This window comes from Coloeus monedula (genome assembly GCF_965178545.1).
Source record: "Coloeus monedula genome assembly, chromosome: 6".
Classification (NCBI taxonomy): Eukaryota; Metazoa; Chordata; class Aves; order Passeriformes; family Corvidae; genus Coloeus; species Coloeus monedula.
Genome location: NC_138786.1, coordinates 28148952 through 28163631, shown reverse-complemented (window position 1 = coordinate 28163631; position 14680 = coordinate 28148952). Strand labels below are relative to the sequence as shown.

The window sequence follows — 14680 nt, the reverse complement described above, 5'->3', positions numbered from 1 at the left end:
GTCTCGGGAAATAGACATGTAAAAGCGGCATAATAATTTTCTAAGTCAGTGGATGGTATTACTGAATAAAACTTGTATCAGCTGAAACAGCATGAAGAACACCTGCAGACAGACAAGCTGGACAGAAGTAGGGTTACACTGACCTGCTAAAGGATCCCCAGCTGCAGTGAAGCTTAACATTGGGTAAGCAGATTGTTGCAGAGTGCAGTTTAAAAAGGTAATGGAATCCCAGTGTCTTCATGTGTTTACATCTGAAGGAATCAATTCTATTTGTACAGGCAAGGAATAGCTTGTGTGATTCACATTAGGATATGGTTAAATATCTTGGTGCATTATGATTTTAAGGCCTGTGAGATCTAATTAATTCAAGTTGCATTTATTTTCTCCTGCATTTACAGAGAAAACTAATCCCCCTCAAAGCTATTCAGCTCTGTGGGTTCTTTTGTACAATACAGAGAATAGTGTGCAAACTGTGCAATATTTTTCTTTACCAGTCTGTCTCCAAAGGTGTGGAGGCCAGCAGCTTTCTGAGTTTAAAAACAGGGTCCTAATTTTAATGATTAAGGCTGGTTATCAGTTGTGGCTGAATATTGACTGTGATCATATTGTGATAATCATATAGATGATAGACACCTTACAGAGATGTCCAGAGAATAGTCATTTATAAAATTACAACACTTGCTTCACACTATTCTTCTCCAGTATTGTTCAAACCTCATTTGAAGAGATCATGCTCTGCTGGTACAGAATTAAGCCTCCCTATGAATTCAGCTGACAGCCTGCCTGCTAAGCCTGGAGATAGTATCTTTGATTGCTTCACCAGTTAAGCAGTTTGTGACTTGACCTTAAATAGCTGTAAATGATGGCTGCTAATAGATTTATTTGCCCCTGATTCTCAGGTCTCAGAGCTCACAACAGAGACAATCTGTTGTGAAATCTCCTGATTGCTGATACACAGTTCATGTTCAATGGTAAGCAAATATGAATTCATCACTCACTGCTTGTTTCTGTGAAAAACATGTACATGTTTGAACAATGTCTCTAAATTGTTCAGCACACATTTAGTTACAGTGTCACTGAAAACACCCTACTTGCTAAACACACTTTGTTTTAACATTTGGACAAAAGTTGTAAACAGTTCTACTCTGTAAAATTCATCTACTCCAGAGGCATTGTTGATTTTGGAAGATGTAGATTTGAGACTCTCATATTCTAACCATAAAGAAATTTCAAGCTGAGTTCCATAAGCAGGGATACATTCAATCTCATATAGGTATTCTGATATAGCTCAATCCCAATTTTCAGGTGCCTGAAGTTAAAAAAAAGTAAAAAATTTCTCTGAAAGAAAAATTCTCCTAGTAATTCCTTGTCTCCAGAAATTCTCATGAGGTATTTTCAGCTTCCTTTGTGAAGTTTTAGTGTTGTTGTAAGATCAGATTTCATGGAATATTGACATTTATCTCACAGTGCTACCTGCACCACAGCCCTCCAGCAGCATAAGCTCTGTGATTTCCTAGTGCCAGAGGAAAGGGATGGAATGACTGGTTGTTGTAGTTCAATAACCACTTGTTGACTGACCCTGGCTGTCACTGATATGCTTGGGATTGATCTTTGGAGACACTGTGCTTCTCATGAAACCTTGAATGTATTGAGTCTGGGGCAGAAGAACAAGTTATCTGTTCTGTTCCTTGTTCCTACCTTCTACATGGATACTTAAGATTATTTTCACCTATGCTAACAGTTTACTGAGTTTATTTCAGATAAGAAGACTCTCTTCACATAATAATGAATTTTGTAAATACACCATAACATTATTCTTTCCCTGTTTAATAAAGTATTGAATACATTTATTAGCATGAGATGTATTGCAACACACACACACACACAGCTGCATAGTATAATTTTTTGAGCCCCATGGAGAAAGTTTTTCCAGCTGAAAGAACAGAAGTGCAGTTATTAGCTGTGTTAGTCTGTTCTTCTCCAAGTTGTGTTTGGCAGCAGGCTACTGTAAAGCCACAATTGCTCCCAGCACTTCAGTGGAAATAACACCTCTGTCAAAATTCTTAGGATGCTTTTCACGTGAGCCACTCCAGAGTTATGAATCTTATTCACACAGACATATTTTCCCTGGCTATGGGAGAGTAAACCGGATTTTATTCTATAAAGGGAGAAATACTTCTTTCAACAAAAGAAGCCAAATAAATGTGGAAATCTCTCCCATAATATCAATACTGTTCTCAAGCTTTCCTTGTCTAATTCAAACTTACCTAACTTTAAACACAGCTTCCATCACCATACAATGCTTTCAAGATGTCACCTAGATGGTCCTTTGCTATCAAATTCCCCTGACTACATTGAACAAGGCATGGCACAGCTATTTATTTATAACATTTACATATTAGATACGAATTGTTCAAAGAAATTTGGTGATTTAGTCATAAACAAACCACATCTTATCTTACTGATTTTGCTAAAATGTGCCATTTTAGCTAAACACACATTGCTATTTGTGATATTGTAAAAGAAACCACTAACCTGCTTCAGAGGACTGAACAGGGTCTTGAAACTGGTAACTTGCTGAATACAAGGGAGACAATATGTGAATTGGACATCTTGAGGATTACTGAAATACTGATTTCTTGATGTCTCTGTCGTGGCTCTGTCTTGACACTGACTCACCAGTGGAGATGGCGAAAACCACTTCAACTCTCCTGCCTGTGCTAATCTCTCTTTCATCTCTAATCGTAGCTAAGAGATTTATTTCAAGGGTCTTATGCCACCAGATTAAAGCCTGCAAAACAGGCCAATTAGAGTGTGAACTGAGATCTCACCAACAAAATGGTTTATATGACTTTCTTCTACCTTTTTACCCTGCTGGACATTTGGGCTAGTAAGCAACAGAGACTGTTTTTCAGTGCCTGCTAATGTCTTCAATATCTCTTAATTTGTTCTTAACAATAAATATGCCTCCAAAGGAGAGAAGAATGCGAATAATGAAACTTTGTGATTCTGTGGGAAGGGAAAATCTATCTTACGCAACTATCATTTATATCCACTATTATGTTCCTTACCCATCACTCTGTTTTTTTTGCTTTGGATAGAATTTTCTGTTCTCTGTGTATTGAATGTGACTGTCCAAGAAAAGAATTCAAGTAACCAAGAGCAATTGAATCATCCTGCATGATTCACGGTAGGTTCTGGTTTGGGAAGTTTTCCAGATTGAAGAACAATCTAGTAGAAACCTCTGTCCTAGTCTCTTATCTAGCTCTATTCCAAGCCAGAAGCAAAAGTATCATGTCCTTGGCATTTCTGAGCCTAGAATGTAGCAATTTGTGGGCCAGACATGGCTGGTTTGAAATAGAAACAGTGGTGGCAACACACTGACTCTGCAGCAATGCTTGGTCAAGTTAGAAGTGATGTTGGTACCAGAACTAAATCCCTAAGCAGGACCAGGTTTGAGCAATAGTGTCTGTACCTGTAACACCTTGGCACAGCAGAGAGTTCAGTGGGCACATGACTGACTGCAAGGGACCCTGCACCAGGCATTGTAAATGTGTATTAAAATGCTCAGAAGTGTAAACTGTCCTCTCCAAACTTATGATGAGCAATAAACCCTGATATGAATGTGATTCTAACTCTGTATTCTGGCAGTACACTGGCTCTATCTCGCCTGTGTCCTAGTGATTCAGAGCATATGTGATACATCTGGGACCTGTTGGACCTACTGTATATGGACCACACAAATGCTTGCATATGATCAAATACACCCCAACTGCACTGAATTAATCCTGTGCACGAGTCATTCATGCTTTGGACTTGCAGCAGTGGTGCAGACCACAGGGAATATGTTAGATCTGTTCAAACATCTATTTGTGTACAGATCAACTCCACAGAAGCATATTCAACAGGTATAATGTATTCCTTGGCTACAGCACAAGTACACAAATGTACACATTTTGTTCTGGCTGGGATGTGATATATCAGAAATCCTGGACAAATGGCTGAAGTCCTTTTCTATGCTTAAAGACCACTTGTGAAAACTCTCCCCATCTGCAGAACTCCAAACGTGCTATCCCTGAGTATTAGAAAATGTTACTGCCTCAGTTACCTAGTAGCAGAAAACTGCACCTTCCCCGTGGCAGCTTTCCAACACAAGCCTCGTACTCACATGCATGGAAGCAAGCAAGCAGGAGATGGCAGTGCTGCTGTAGGAAGGCTTTTTCTACAGTACAGCACAAGAAGCTTTTTTTTTTTTTTTTTTTAATTAGAGGTCATTCTCACAGCTAATGGAAGCTCAAGAATGCCTCATTGTAAGAAATTACTTTAATCCAATCTTAATGCAATTAGAGGTCAGCGCTGTATTTTTTGTTCCATCTCATTTTTGGAAATGGCTTCAGCTGCAAATGTAGTATCAAAAGTTGAATTATTCAGAAATTAGTTCTGTGTTATAGCAGTCTATAATTAACCATGATGCACTTTTCTTGCAGACCTTTGGGAAACCTGGACATCACGACCATGGAGTAGCATTTTGTAACTTGCAGGAGTGGTTGCACATGGGGGATTGCATCTATCACCCAGCGGTATAGAAAGAGGTCATACATTTTCCTGCTAACAGTGGAGATTGCTGTGCTATTGTTTTGGATCCGAAAGAGGTAAATTTAGCCTTTAAATTTAAGGTAAAGTGTTTGCCTAATTACTTATCTATTTAGTACCATTCATATATAAGTCCACAGGCAAGGACAGATGAGTTATGAATCAGTGTAATGAAATAACTAGTTGGGATGATGCAAAATTTAATTTTACATCTAGTTTCCAAAAATTAATGTTTTATTTTTATATTTGGATGGCTTTTCATTTCACCTTGTATTTAATGTAAATGACAAATAATGATCCAAGATTTTTGAGTACTGAACTAAAACTGGAAGCACTTGGTGAATCTGATGGAAGCAAGTACTGTACAACTTTTCCTTCTGATCTGGGGCAAGTCCATATTCAGGAAGAGATTCTCACTGATATGTTGTAATGGGGAGAGGGCATGAGCAACCATCTGCTTTTTTTGGCTTTTGTAAAATTGTGAACCACATGGTAGATACTGAGAGACCTAAGTTATTAAGCAAATAGAAGCAACTGAGTCTTTGAAGAACATTCATTTCTCAATTACATTTTTTAACTTTTAGGGAGGAAATATAGTGGTATTTAGATGATCATGGTTGTTTTAGCAGATAAAGATACCTAAGTTAAGGCATAACATCTGAAATTCTTATGGAATTGCAGAGTTGGCAGAGGGAATGTCAAAACACAAAGGCATGAAGTAATGGCAATATGCAATAATTTAAAAGGACAGAGTTTGTACATTAAAATGACACAAAGCTTATTGAAAACTAAGTCAGTTATATTTTTTTATGACTACAGCTCTACACTGTACTACAATTGTACCAGAAGATCCACTGTACTATGTTCCATGAAAAATATGAATACTATAACTGTAGCTCATCTAATTGTCTGAAGAACATCACAGATTAAACACATCAGAAAAAGAAATACTACATTTTTCAGATGTGTAAAGGTTATAACAATATGGATACTGAAATCAATCTCAGGCAAAAAGGAAATTATAGCAGACCTGCATGAACTGCACTGCACATATACAGCTTGTCATTCAGGGTCCTGTGTATTGCAGGAAAATCCATGGAAGTACCTGCCAGGCTGGCTCTGATTTCAATCCATAGGAGCTGTACTGTCCACAGTCTCTGAGTCATCCACTCATGACTCACGGTGAGTCATTACAAATGGAAAACTAAGGTACAAGAAGTAGTGTATTCACCTTAAAATCAGACCAGCAGACTATAGCACAGCTGGAAGTGAACATGTATTTTAAATTGGTTGGTAACCTAAAACTTTCATCTTGGCTGTAACTTCTTTCTGAAGACTAGAATCCATTTTTATCACCTTAATCATAATTAGACCATGCAGCAATCTTGCTTTTCACTTTTGTACCTTATTGACTATGGATCTTATCCTCACAAGCCAGGTATCAGGAAGCCTTTTACAGAATGGAATTACACACCTATTATGAGGCCTGGCAACAGAATTCTCTTTACATAATGAAGTAAAATTTTCCTTTTTTAATTCCACATCTCATAGCATCAATACTTTGGTGTGCTACACTATCAACTGACCCTTCCTCCCCTAGCAAAGTAGTCAGACATACGCTGTCACATTTCTCCATGAAGAGACCTCCTAAACTAATCAGTACCTATTCTCAGCTTACTATAAACCTGATGTTGATGCTATTTTTCTCTAGACATCATGTAAACTGAACAATATTACTCAGGACATCTTATAGGGAATTAGAGATCCTTTTGGAAAGAAAAGACAGTTACCAAGAAAAAAAATAAACTCAAGGGAGTTTCTGAAGCTGTCAAATAGACAAAAGCCAGAAGACAGACACAGTGCTCTTAGAGCTTTTCCAAGATCCATCTGTCCCTTGACTGGTGACTTCATGCTTGTTGACAGTGTTGAGAAATCACGATTTGTGAAAAAAGACTGAAGGAACTCAGATGCTTTACTTAAGAGAAGACTGATGGTGAGAGGTGAAAACAGCCTTCAAATAATTTTATAGGTAGTTGCACAGAGGAAAGGAATAAATTCCTTTGGTGATAGGATATGAGGAGAATAATGGGTGAAATAATTATTTTAGTGAGAATAGCAAAATAGCCCATAAGAAACCCCTTAGTTTCCAACAAAGTACTTTTGGAACAGGTTGACAAACACTGTCCAGGAGTGTTGTAGGAGGACAGTTGGTCCATCCCTGGAAAAAGGGCTGAACTAAATGTCTCAAGGTCTGCGACTTTTCATTTGCTATTAACTAGATACCTGTTTAAACATCTACAAAACTAGGTAGGAGCTTTCTCATCTTTGGCTGATACTTCCTTTGCTACTTGACTTTTGCCAGAAATGTGAACGTATCAAATGTGTTTGCCTTTCTACTCTTCAGTGAAAGCATTGTTTCCACCTCCATATATATATGAATTTTAGTTACAATTTTCAACAATTTTTCAATTCTAGGAGTTGGTGTATGTTAACTTACTGACTAACCAAACCTGTGAATTTTCCATCTCTATTAAGTCTGGTCATCCTGCTATCTATATCCTCCTTTTATTTTTTCTTTCTTTCTCTCTCTTTTTTTTTTCCTGACATCTGACTGCCCAAAAATTTTTCTGGAGCTTTTTCTTCTACTTCTGTAATCAGCTAAGTAGAAACATTATTCATAACTTCTGACTCAAACAGAAATAAATAAATAACTCCAAGACCCCAAAGTCCAGGCAAGGAAGTTCCAATGGAAGTGCTTGAAACCAATGAGTCTGGACTTTGCAGGATGAGTCATCTACTCCCATACATGCTTATTTGAACAAAGTAACAGCAGAGTTCAGAAGTTCTTGCACATTGATAATCATGCTGCCCTTCTGCATCACAGACATATGCATATGTTTGTGTATAGGTGCAGGTTTAAATTTTTAAACATTCCTTGAAAAAAAATTAGATCCTTCCTTTCAGACAAAAACTACTGATGAAAATTCTCACATCTCCCTCACCCCACAAAAAAGAAGACTTCCAGGAAAGCAAACTTATTTTTTCACTGCTATACCTTATGCAGCCTATGGAAGTAGAAGTTGGAAGCACTAGAAAGTTGTGTTCCATCTATAGACGTCTCTGGATGGTCTGATCTATTTCTTCAAACAAAAAAGATATTAGAAGTTTATATGTGGGTATTTTCTCATTCTCTGTTCTTTTTAAAATATAAAAATAATAAAAGATAGAGCTGTGTCTAGTTGGGCCCAGAAACAGTTTGCTGTCACTTTGGTCTTTAGAGGCTTGTTTATTTTTTTTAAACTTAGACCAGTTCTATTTATTGCCTCATTACATGATTTAATACTTATTATATTCAATCTTAATAAATTATGCATTATATTTATAATTATTAAATAGAAAAAATATCTATATTAAGATGTAAGAATATCTTTACATGACTGGGGATTGTTTTTCATACCGTCAAACTTATTAGGAAATTGTATTCATTGCCATGCACACACCAGCCCAACTAAATTTTTGGTTCACATCTTTCCCTAGCAACTATGTGGTTATAATAAAGTTTGGCCTGGCAAACCTTTGGAATTCAGAGTAATTTCTGACAGTAATCCTCCTGCTCTCTAACTTCAGAGTCTTGGTGTGCAGTACTTTTCTTCTTGCAGTCTACAGCCAAGTGAGACATTTAGGATTGAATTAAGACAACACGCTCTGTTGTGGTTTAATCCCAGGTAGCAACTGAGTCCCAGCAGCTGCTTGCTCATTCCCCCACCCCTGCACCAGTGAGAAAAAAAGTGCATAGAAAAGGCAAACTTCATGGGCTGAGATACAAACAATTTTAATAATTGAAACAAAATATAAAAGATAATAATCATTAGTCACTACTACTACTACTAATTGCAATGAAAAGGAGAGAGAAATAAAACCCAAGAGAAATAAGTGATGCACAATACAATTGTTCACCACCCACTGACCAATGCCCAGCCTGTCCCCCAGCAGCCATTGGTTCCTCACAGCCAACTCCTTCCCTATTAATATACTGGGCATGATGTTCTGTGGTATGAAATATCCCTTTGGACAGTTTGGGTCAGCTGTCCTGGCCATGTTCCCCTCCATTCTTGGGCACCTCCTCACTGGCAGAGCACAGGAAACTGAAACATCCTTGATTTATAGTAAGAACAACTCAAAACCAACTAAAACATCTGCCTGCTGTCAACATTATTCTCATACTAAATCCAGCTCTGTACCAGTTACTATAAAGAAAATTACCTCTATCCCATCTGAAACCAGGACAGTTTGCTTTACTGATTTATTTTGCACCACCTGAGATACTTAAAAATCTCCAGAACAAACACAGAGGTGCCCATCTGCTGTGGTTTACAGCTGCTGACTAACAGCTACAAAAAGAGACACATTTTTACATTGAGATAGCCAACTACAGCTAACAATGTAAGAGCTGAAGAAAGGGCATAGGACAGTTTTTGGCTCGGTAACTTCCCCCAAGGGAAATAAACACATTGCATCTACGCTAAACTACGTGTACTGTCAAAAAAAATGGGGGAGAGAAAGAAAAAAAAGAAGAAACTAGAGTAGCTCAATTTCATATTCATATTTACATAGAGATTTTAATGTGCTGGTGGTTTTTTGGGTTTGGTTGTTTGGGGTACTTTGGTGTGTGGTAAAGATATTCTGCAAATTTGCACTGACAGAGGAAGTGCTGGTATCCGTTATACTTACCAACATCTCTGAACCTAAAATAGTAGAACAGAAAGCATTGAAGAACTTCTTGGTGTATTTCTGGAGCAGTGAGTTAAAAAAGATTAGATCTTTTCTGTAAGGACTTCCTTCACATAAGTGGAAACAGATTTTCCCTTTGAAAAGTCTCAGTTTCAGTTTATTTTATTCCCTGCTTGACTTCTATTTGAACCATTCGGGTTTTGTCTGCTTATGAAGATCACGTGGTAATTTGGAAACTTACAGATCACTGTACTTTGACTGATGATGAAGGAAAGGCTCTTTGGCCTTTTAAAGCTTTCAGTGAGCTAAGAAGACATGTACACCTGGTGTGATTCCCATGATAATATGCATGTCCATTGTATTAGATAATGAATTAACTTCTGAAGTTCCAAAGTGATGAGAGAAACTATGCCCTGTGGATCTGCAATGAACAGGTAAACAGACAAACCAGATAAACAAGTTTGTTAAGGCCTTTCTGTTCTCTTTAATTGAATCAGAAAATTCTCCTGAGAATTGTACACCTCAGGCAACATGTCAATTATTTGGGGAACAATAAAACACTTCACAGACGGATTCATATTCACAAGCTCCTCATTACATTTAGCATACAGCAAGTTTTGTTGGCAAAACTTATTTACTTAAAATAAGAGGTGGTTACGATATTTATCTACCTTCAGTTATAATCTCGGAGGAAAAACACTGTCTACTTTAGAGTGAATGTGAAAAAAATTATTTGTTTGCTGCATAAGAAGAGCTGTTTATCCTAGAATAATTGTCACCTTTGCAATTTGCCTTTAAGACAGATTTGAAAGAATATGTAGTTTCAGTAGAATATTTTCCATCTGAGAAATTGTAAGTGCCTTTTAAAGGTAAGCAAAACTCATAACTCCATTTTGTAACCCAGGTAAAGATATACTATTGTGGAAAAAAGGCGCAACTCTTTCCACCTATTACCATCAACATTGGTTCATTTCTATTCACAAAATGAACATTTCTTCAGTCTATCAGCTTTGTTATTAACTGCTTCAGTTGTTAGGACACATAATACACATATGCATTCACTACATATAGAGAAGCATATGCTTATCACCAGTGTTTATCCACACCGCTATGACTGGTGGCCCGCTGCTTGAGGCAGTTCCCTTTGCGAGGGAAGAAGCATCTTCCTGAAGCTGACACTGAGCAACTCGCAACTGTTTGGGTTCATTGCTAGGTTTGGTTCACAGCTCCCACTTCTGGGTAACTCAACTATAAACTATCAACGCTAAAATCTTCCTTTTCATAAAGTAGCAGTAGGAGATACTGTTTCCTAACCCTACTCTTTAACTATGATCTCGTTATGAATGAAGAAAGGGTTTAAATTATTCACGCTACCTTCTTATCTGGCTGGCAGTAGGGAAATAAAGGCACTTTTTTTTTTTTTTCCCCGCTTAAGGAAACTTCACACGAGGGAAACACTACGGTGTTTTTACTCACTTCATACAAGCTACTGTGAGCACAGCAAATCTGTCCTTCCTCCTTCCCACAGAACAGGTCTCTCCTAGCTGCTGGTCTGCCAGATGGATCCGGGCTCTGGGCTGACACTGTGGCCTACAAACGCGTCCTGTGGGCTGTTGTGCGATGATGGCACCCACCGAGGAGCGCCCGCTCCGTGGCCTCACGAGGCTCGAGAGTCCTGCCTGCAGTAAGGAATAACCAGTGAGAGCGGGAAGGCTTCCCTTCGAATGCCGTACTCACCTAGGCACGGGACACATCCACTGTTTCCTACTGTCACTGAGCGGAGCCCAGGGGTGACAGCCCTGCTGTGCCCCCGCAGAGGACAGAGGTCCCCGAGGCGACGCCCGGTCACTCGCTTCCCCCAACCCGGCCTCTCCTTCCTCAGCCCTCTCGCCCCACCCGCGGCCGGGCAGCAGACTGCACCCATCAGGCCCTGGGCAGTCCGCCCAGGTACGGACAGCACGGCCGAGCTCCGACTGCTGAGGCGGAGGCGGCACCGCAGCGAGGACCCAGCTTCCCCCCCGGGGGCGGCCCTGCGGCGGTGAGCGCCCAGGGCCAGCGCCGGCCTCCCGCACGGACGCTGCCCCTCGGAAGCTCCTCGGAAACGGGAACTCCGGCGCCCATCCCGCGCCTCTGCCCCGAGGCTGCGCGGGGGCGGCCGCGGCTGTACCAGCGCTCGCCGGCTCAACCAACCCCGCACTGCACAGCGCCGCGTCCAAGTGCGCCCGCCCCCGGTGCCCGGATTGACCGCATTGAGAGCCAATCGCTCGTGGGAAATCTCCGCAGCTGCCCAATCACCGCTCCGGAAATGGGATGTGGGTGGTGCCCCGGCGGACAGCGGGCTTGGTGGCGCCGCGGCCGAGGAGGGGCGAGCGCGGGGGCGGCGGCGCGGGTGAGCGCGGCCGGGCTCCGGCCGGCACTGCCGCAGGGATGGCGGCGGCCGCGGCGAGGGGTTCAACCCCCGTGGGGAGCGCTGCGAGCCGCCCCGTGACCCGCTGAGCGCCCTCCGCCTGCGCGCTGTCGTTACCCCTCCCCGCGGGCCGGCCCGGCTCTGCAGTCGCCATAGAGACCGCGGCGCACGCCATGGGGCGGAGGCTGGGCCGGGGGGCGCCGCTGTAGCCCCCGCCCCGCGCCGCGCACACCATCGCCTGTGGGGCCGGGGGCGCCGCAGGGACTCGCCGCGCCGCCCCGAGAAGCCGCCGCCTCGGCCCCGTTCCAGGTGAGGATTCGTGGTGCTGCGCCGCGGCCGCCGCCGTTACCCCGCGCCCCGTCCCCGGGGGCGCTCCGGCCGCCTCGGCGGGGTGCGGCCCGCGGGCTCTGGCGGCTGCCGGCCCGGCCCCAGCGGCTGCTGCGTGGAAGCCGCGTCGCGGTTTCTGTCCCCGCGGGAGAGGGAGTTTGCCGGGCGCGGAAGCTCCAGGGGCCGCTGCCTGCCCCGAGAAGGGCTTGTTCCAGTGGGGCAGGACGGGGCGATCCCGTCCGTGGAGTTAAGGTCGGTAGGTCTGGCGGGCTCCAGCAGCAGTCACCGCTGCCCCGGCCTCCACGGAGAACTCAAACTGATAGGCACGAGATTTTTTTTTTGTCCCTCCCACTTGCTGCAAGAAGGCAAATGGTACAGAAATTTACGTGTTCTGACGGCGAAAGATCTCCGTTTTAAAATAGCTGCGTCTGTATTTCCAGCTCTGGGTTGTGGCATGCGTGTGACGGCTGCTGTGTGGGCACGGCTGGATGGGAAGCGGGCTGTCTGTCGCCTGGCGCTCTGAGTGCTGGAGCCATTAGCGGCACTTGCATCGATCCTTGCATACAGATATGCCTGGCTAGGCCGCGGGTGCGCACACCACGGCGGTCAGGGGGACCATACGAGCTGCGTGTGGAACGGCGTTAAAAATACGTTATTGCACGTACTTTTAGCTTTACAAAGAGGAAGTGGGGCAGCACCTTGTTCCCAAGTCAACTGATGATGTCTGGAGCTGCAGCAGCATCCTTAGGCTTCTGTTGTCACTCTAGAGCAAAAGCAATGAGAGGACAAAGCTCGCTAGGAGGTTTGTAACCTCTGGTGTGAGCCAGAGCAGTTGGAAACAACTGCTAGTGTATGGGGATGGGAGTGCAAATAATAATATTGATGTATGATCGTGGGGGCGGGGGGGAATGGACACAAAGGAATGACCCCGGAGGATACCACAGCCTTTTGAGAACCTTCGACGATATTTATAATTACGCTGGAAAGGGCTATAGAAAATGAGTTATGAAATAGGTTGTAGTGGCATTCTTAGTTAGACACTGTGTGCAGAACCAGTGTAATTTCAGCTTAAACATTCTAAATTAGTAAACTATATTGCAGGAATGTTGAGAGCCTTAAAATAAATTGTACTCTATTTATTTAAGTATCTTGTTAGCCTCAAAGCATGTGGTTAGTTTCCGTGTTGTGGTTCTGGAAAAAATGAGTAGATTTTTAGAATGCATTCTGTGTAGTAAATGCCATGCCTCTGTTGAACACATGCTAGCTATGCTTGTAGGTATGTTAGTTCATTTTAGCTGTTGTATCTGAGAAAGCAAAAGGTTAGGGCTTATTTTGCTGCTCTTGTTTGATTTTGGTAATGTCTTTTGAAGTCTTAGTTATATGAATTCATGGTACAAAGATACCCAATATTTTTATTTTGTGTTAATATTGTCCAGTACACTTTCTTGATGATGATTCATTTGCTTTACAGTGTGAATTATGTTTAACAAAGTAGTAAAACTTTCTTAACTTGTTAAACCAGAGGTATATTTGTTAACATTTGTTTGGCCTGTCAATGAAATGATATATAGAAAAGTTTTACTGCAATAGTATGTGTAGTCATTTGTCAAAAGTTATTTTGAAAACAGTGCATCAAGATATAGTTTAAAAAATGTGAAGATGGAACCAATTATCCCTAACAAATACTTTGTTCGTCTCTAATGTATTCCTGATGTACCATTATTTACTTGAAGCTCAGCATCTTTTTAAGCTTCCTGTTTGGGAAGGATGAGGTTAGAATGAGAAGAACAAATTGGGCGACTGGAATATTGTGACGTTGCTTATGTTTAGAGTAGTCACTTTACTGCTGCTGCATACTGCAGGCTCTGGTACTTCTAACATCACAAATTCCAGAGAGGCTTTTCTCAATGTGGCTGATTATATCAAGAAGATTTTTGAGTATGACAGAAGAGAGATATGAGTGGACTTTTCCTTGTTCAAAACTGGCTTCTAAACGATCAGTTTCTAGCAGTGCTAGATATTTGTGTATAGAAGGTTAAGCATCTGCTCAGTGTGTGAAGTTGCAGTGTATGGTATATTAATATACTGCCGTGTTTTCTGTTTCAGTGAGGGCTTGTTTATCTATTGGGAATGAATTGGTACTTTACAAAGGAGATTGACAGTTTCTGTGTATTCCTATGTCTTGCCTTGTCTCTTCCTTTTTCTCTGGGGAAGCACTACACAAAGCCTTTGTGTTAGGCTGGAGGGGAGGAGAAACAGCTGCCTTTTCAGTACAAGACACCAGGATTCGTTGTGGTTTTACAGGGATGCATTGTTGTGCATGGACCAGCCACTGTCCTTCCTCCCTTGTTCCGTGAAAACACTCTCACCTCAAGAAACCTGAGCTTCCTTTGAGTAATCTCACAGAGCAGCATGTTGTGCTGTGGATCTAGTAGATCAGCCTGATGTTTAACAATTGTTAAAGTATTGGTATTGGTGGGTGAGAATTAAAACATGCAAAATTGCCTAAATACAAGGTGTATCCTAAGGAATTCAAGAGCTACAGGTCACGTGTGTTTAAAAACTGCTTGTCATGAACTTGACTTCTTGTTCATGATCGGTGTGAGAGAAATTTGTTCAAAT

The 14680-nt window shown here is 41.8% G+C and overlaps 1 protein-coding gene across 1 annotated transcript in view; it reads left to right on the top strand.

Annotated features, from left to right (window-relative positions):
- Nucleotides 1–11915: 11915 nt before the first annotated feature.
- The window catches only part of TTBK2 (tau tubulin kinase 2), a gene marked incomplete at its 3' end in the record, with an annotated part of 77229 nt that continues 74464 nt past the window's right edge, over nucleotides 11916–14680 (top strand). The window contains exon 1 of the mRNA XM_082282843.1: nucleotides 11916–12040. The remainder of the gene's footprint in view (nucleotides 12041–14680) is intronic.